The sequence below is a fragment of the Dermacentor andersoni genome, chromosome 5 (genome assembly GCF_023375885.2).
Source record: "Dermacentor andersoni chromosome 5, qqDerAnde1_hic_scaffold, whole genome shotgun sequence".
NCBI lineage: Eukaryota > Metazoa > Arthropoda > Arachnida > Ixodida > Ixodidae > Dermacentor > Dermacentor andersoni.
Window position 1 is genome coordinate 52,173,361 of NC_092818.1, and position 6,846 is coordinate 52,180,206.

Consider the following 6,846-nt stretch of genomic DNA (forward strand, 5'->3'; position numbering starts at 1 on the left):
AGCCAGCAGAGCGCACGTTTCATGTATCGCGATTATCGCAGGTGCCAATGTGGACACTGCAGGGCAATGGAGACGCAGCGCGAGTCGGTGTGCTGCACAGAGCTTGACCGTGTGGACGCACTCCGGGGCAACGAGGCGTGCATCACAAGCCACCCCACCTTTGTTCAGGCTTGCCTGAACGTGCATGCCCTTGAAGTGGCGTATTACGCCCTCATGGAAGACCGCCCGGCGCTTGTAGAGGCCCCGGAAATTCACAGGTATTTATTTACACCTTTTCCACCACGGCTTCGACTCAAAGCACGACGTTCGCAATATTAGATTTTCGGTCGGGAACAATTTATGATCTCGCCTCGCAACACGACATAATACGTCCGTCCAACCTTCCGTGTTAGTGTTCGAGCCCATCAATCGTAGCACGCGCGTAACTTTTAGGAGACGTGCAGTCGGCGTCACAAATTTACGGTTCACGGTATCTCGGACAACATTGAATTACCAGCGATTCCTGCAGGGGTCATGGAAATATTCAGCCTTTCCTCGTAAGCCGCGGACCCTATACTTTGACGCCGGCTGTACGCTACAGGAGACATCACCCGCCGCTAATTAGCGTTATCTTTAAAATTCTCCTAACCTTTCAGGCGGTACAGATACACCGCATACCGCCAATTTGCACGGTGGGTGTGGCATCGGCTAGGACGGGGCCACAGGAAGGTGCTGCCCAGCTGTGTCGTTGCTGCTGTGAGGGACGCCTTCCCATCTGAGATGTACACAGGATTTAAATATCCGGATTATTAAAAAAATGTGAACAAAATGTACCTGTGTGTGCTGCTGCAATGCTGTGTAACAAGAAGATGGTTCAGACATGAAATTTGCATTGCACATGAAGTTACAAATTGCCTTCTCAACAAATTGGAAAATACATAGTTTTTATTGACAAAATATACAGCATTATTGCTAACAGGGCCACGACCAAGGTCTGCATCACTTGTGGCCTACACATCTACAGCTGACATGATAGCATAGAATGGTAGAATATTTCAAGTTCAGTGAATAGAAGGGCTATACGTAATCTCATCTGTTCAATCATTGCCATTCTCACTTCTGCCTATCACATCTTCATTTATTCTTACCAGACAATTCATGCAATACATTTTGTTCTATGAAAACAAGAAGCCCTCGGAGACGTGACATGCATTTAGATATTATTCGCTTCCTTTACACGCGCATACCAAATGGGTACTCCCAAGTGCAACATTATAGCAGCGAGTGGAGCGCATTATGTATTTGTGTCATGTACAATTGCACCGAGGAGTAGCTACACAAAACATTTTTAGAGGGCTTAGTAGTTGTGTGTATTTAACTACTTTGGCAGCTGCCTTCTTGTCCTATTTAGTACAGGTTCATCTTGCAACAAATGGCACAAGAGTAGACGACGCGTATTAGAGTAGACAATTGCCCCTGTTCTAGTCAAGCACCATCATCCTCTCCGCCATTTCAGCCAAGGCTAATGAAAAGTCGTGCTATATTAGAGAAGATTTCATTAACTATGGCAGAACTGCCCACTTTTCAAGTTTTTTCGACAGAATTATGCAGAAACGAAGTGGGGGAAGTTACAAGGTGGTTCAAAATGATAAAACACGAGAGACAACAAAGTAGTAGCCCCTCACTTCCTGATGTTGCACAGACCATGCGAAAGTGGCAGTTGCTATAAGAAGGGGCTTAGAGGCACCAATTTCATATAGAAAGTTTCGAGTTTTCTTGTTTTTTTGTAACCGTATTGGGCTCTCTACTTACGGTTACAATGATAAACTGAGAGTACTGTAGTCAGACAAATATGTCATGGCCCTTTCACAGCAATAACTAGTGTAAATACAATGTTACAGTACATCAAAAAGCAGAAGTAGCAGCCGAAACGTTTATTAGGTTAAGAAACGTAACAAGCTCCAAAAGGAAACCAAGATAAATATTGTGACGATGCGTCACACTTATTTACAGGATGGGAGATGATACCTCAAGGTAGGCCATCTACGCAGACAATCGCAGTACAGTCCAACTTCATTGTCTTCATTTGTATTAGCACGTTTCATTTCCCCATTCGCAGACTATGCCCAGTGGGCAAGTCAATCAGAGGATCAATGGTGGTAAAGCTTGAGGCGTGCGGCGTAAGTCAACTGTCTCTTACTAAAGTGGCGACGGGTACTTGTGAGACGAGAGATTACATACATAACGTCACTGAGGTGGTTGAGAATGACGAACAGGCCAAGAACTTCTGACACCAGCCACAGCGTCTACAGTCACACAAGGTCACCTTTAGCATAAGAAACATGTTGATGTCAGGTGTCATAGCATGTCTTTGAATGCTGCTGGGATGCCAGAGTGCGTAGCCAGGCGGACGGATGTCGTCCGCCATTTTATTCCAACTTCTTCTTTCTCACTTCTTCCCTAGCCCATTTCTTCGTCTTCTTTCATGCGTCCAGCGAGACCACTTGAAACATGTTTCATTATTGCACATCATCTAAGTTACAGTATAAATTGCAAAGCAGTTTCAAATGGATCTGCACCTTCAGCCACAACAATGTCCCTCGGTAGTGCACAGAAAGAAGACATTAAACAATTTTGAGCTTGCCATATGGAAGCAGGCCGCACGCGTGCTGCTGCTCTATGAGAAGGACAGGAACAGCTCAATGTATGGATGCATGAATGCTAATTTTCACTAACGTGTTAAAGAACAAAAATATGTGCCCTGAAATTTCTCATTTATAATGCAGGGGCAGTTTTGATGCGCTATGTCCGACAGAGAATTGGTCAATTTCTTCTTTCTAGAAGTAAAACGAAACGTGTGCCTTTGAACCATTTCTATTTAGTAATGCCCAAAGACTGCTGCTGATGGTTGCTAAATAGCTAGTGACGAATGATTTATACTTAAAGTATGGTTGCTGCCACATCATCGATGTAAAAACTATTGTCATCCCTGCTGTCTGCTGGCACTGTCTTGCACGACCGACCTGTACTGGGCATAGTACGGACACTGGATATGGTGCAAATTTAGGCACCAGGTGATGCACGTTAGCACGGACGTGAGCTCCAACATTAGCACGCTTAAATCATGCCATCACCACTTTGTTCAACCTCCCTACAATGAACTCTTCTGTCATCGCAACTTACAGACAGAAGTCTCTTACTCTCAATCTCGGTCTTAAAAGAAGGTAGCATTGGCTATTTTGGACAGCAGACGTCTGCTATGCCACATTAGGGGCTGATTTATTCAGACACTTTCATCTGCTGGTCTGCCCATCTGTGGCAAACTTTCCTTCTTCTGGCGCGTTGCCGGTTTAGACATGAGCATGTAGCGGGGGATGGCCGAGCGAGGTGAAGAAGAGGAAGTGAAACGATGGAGTAGATCAAGTGAAGGGATGTACAAATAAAGCCCCAGTGTTCTGAACTATGTTTGGTGGTTTGGTTTGTGATACGTTTGATTACACAGGGTTATAAATGTTACATATTTGTATCTGATCACCAACGCCACCTGCACGTATAACCTAACTCTTGATAGTCTTGACAAGCCTGTGTGTTTTAGATATACAGCAACGGCATCGACGTGCGCACATGCACCCAGCTATGTAAACTTAAATAAAGTTCTTTGTTGTATTCCTGAGACATAACATCGTGTCAGAAGAGGGCCACAAGTAACAAGAGCAGCAGCTGACAGCTCTGCAACGCCTGCCCATGAACGCCATGGCAAGTCCCTTTTTACAACCTCCACCACCGTTCACGCCCGGCGACAACCCAGCAAGTGAATGGGAAGAATGGTGGGAAGCCTTTTTGATCTACAAACCGCCATAGAATATTCAGCTAAGCCTGACGCCGCAAGAAAAGCACTTCTCCTTCACATCTTGGGACCGTCAGCGCGAAACATTCAGCAAACGCTTCCCGAGGTCCAGGCCGAAGATTCTGTGAAGGCAATCAAAAAGCAGTTTGATTACTTGTACACGCCGTGCAAGAACGTCACTCAAGCAACCGCACTGTTTAATACAATGGCACAGCAACTGGGTCAAACCATCAACGAATTTGTCACCACGTTGAAACTGCAGGCACGCAAGTGCGACTTCGGTCAACGAGAGAGCCGCATGAACAGCGACCGTATCATTGTAGGGATCAGGGACGATGCCCTACACAAACGCCTATTCAGAGAGCCCTAACTGACTCTGGAGAAAATAATTTCAGCCTGCAAAGCTGCCGAAATCTCGAAACAGCATGTTCGTGATTTACAAGACAAGCAGGGAGAAGCTACTGTGGATAGCCTATCTCGCAACTACGCGCACAGCACGAAACAAGCCCGTCTGCATCGCACCAGCGCACATCACACGCAGCAAAAACCTGTCAGCTGTGTTCAGCCTTCTCGTTGCACGTGCTCAAGATGTGGCACCAATCATCCACCAAGGAGTTGCCCAGCATACGGTAGCCATTGCTACTCTTGTGGCAAGTTTGGTCACTTCGCTTGTGTGTGTCGTCAGAAAGTGTGGGCACGTTCCTCAAGAAATGCAGTGTTGTCGTTGGATGCCCAACCAGAGTCCCCCTCGGACACTCATCCAGTGTGCCTTGGCATGTTGACAGTGCAAAGACTCCATGCAGCAGCAGAATGGACAGAAACAATCAACATCAATGGCTTGGATGTTGTCTTCAAGCTCGACACAGGAGCTGATGTAAACACCATTTTTCGAGTACGCGCAAGAGATGCCAGCAGCACCCAAACTTACATCTTCCAGTGTGAGAGCCTCAACTTATAATGGCACAGGACTGCCAGTACTTGGTGAGTGCAAAATGAAATTAGTAGTGAGAGGCAAGTTCCATACTCTGACATACCATATCACCAACAAAAAGTTTTTCCAGTCCTCGGAGCATCTGCGACGGCTGATCGCCCGTCTCATAGTGTGCACTCAAGCAGTAGCAAGCCCAATGCTCTCAACGAGAAAGGCTCGCTACGCTGCAGCACTCAAGCTATTTTATATGCAAAATCTGATGTATTTGAGGGCATCGGTCAATTACCAGGTGTGGTCAGCATCACTCTCAACGACAACGCAGTACCTGTCATTATAGCGCCCAGGAAGATTCCCCTTGCTATCCAAGACAAGGTAAAGCATGAGCTTGATGACATGGAAACAAAAGGCATCATAACAAAAGTAACAGAACCAACAGTTTGGGTCCTTCCACTCGTGATTGTCATGAAAAAGGATGGACCCTTCTGATTGTGTCGCATTTGATTGTGATGCAATCAAATGCGAGCATTACCGCATACCAACATAGGATGAGCTTCTTGCTAACCTGAGCAACTACACCCGTGTTTACAGTGCTTGACGCGAAGTCAGCCTTCTCGCAGCTAACACTCGATGAGCACAGCTCCAAGCTGTGTACATTCATCATACCTTGGGGATTGTACAGGTTTCTTCGAATTCCCTTTGGACTTGAGAGCGCACCAGTTATTTCAGCGAGCCATGGACAGCATCTTCTCAGGAACTGAGAATGTTTGACCCTACTTTGATTACATACTTCTTGTGTCCAGGAATATTCAAGAACACAATGCAAAGCTTCATGAAGTGCTAGAGGTAGCACGACAGCACAACGTGAAGTTGAATGCATCAAAGACTAAGGTTGCTGTTTCAAACATCGCCTACCTAGGACACCTACTAACACCAGATGGCTTGAAGCCTGATCCTGCCAAGCTCCAGGCTATCACTTCTATGAAAGCACCAACCACCAAAGAAGAGCTACTCAGGTTTCTAGGCATGATCACATTTCTTGCAAAGTTTGTTCCTTCTGCACCGACAGAAACTGCACAGCTCAGGGCCCCCCTAAAAATGATGCAGCATGGTACTGAGATGCAAACATGGACAGAAGTTTTAACTACCTCAAGAGAGTTCTTATAGAAGCATCAGTCCTCAAGTACTCCAACCCAAAAGAGCCAGTCATTGTCTCTGTAGATGCTAGTGCAAACAGACTAGGTGCAGTGCTGCTACAAAATCAACAACCAGTTGCATATGTCTCTGCGTCACTGACATCAGCACAAATTAACTACGCCCAGATAGAGAAAGAACTTCTTGCAGTTGTGTTTGCTTGTGAACACTAACTTTTATACATATGGCCGACCTGTGACTGTGCACACTGACCACAAACCACTGATTGGTCTCTGCAAGATAGACTTCGATGCAATCACTCCAAGACTGCAGCGTCTACTTCTACGTCTTCAGAGATACAATGTCCATCTTGTGTATGTGCCAGGCAGACACCTTACTGTCACAGATGCCCTTTCACGTGCTGCAGACACATCTCGCCACACTGACACATCCGATTTGGAAGAGTGCAGAGTGATGACTCTGATCACTGCTTCAACTACAAAGCTGCAAGAGCTTCGTATTGCAATGAAAAAAGATCCAGTTCTTCAGAAAGTTGCCCAGTATGTTCGGAATGGGTGGCCAAAGCATCAAAGTGTTGACCCACCTGCTAGACCATATGCTCATTGCCAAGATGAGCTCCATCTATCGGATGGCCTTCTTTTTCGTGGAAGACCCCTTATCATTCTTACATCCTTCCAACAAGATACTCTGAAACGACTTCACACAGCACATCAAGGCATTGTTTCAACGAAAAGCAAAGCACGTGCAACATTGTATTGGCTGACAATCAACAAAGACATCGTAAAAATGGTCACCAGCTGCAAATTCTGTTAGCAGCACCAGCGCTCAAACCAATGAGAGCCGCTAATGGACAGGAAGCTTCCCACCACGCCTTAGCAGAGGGTTGCCATAGATTATTTTCACTTCAACAATTACTTGCTTATAGTTGATTACTTTA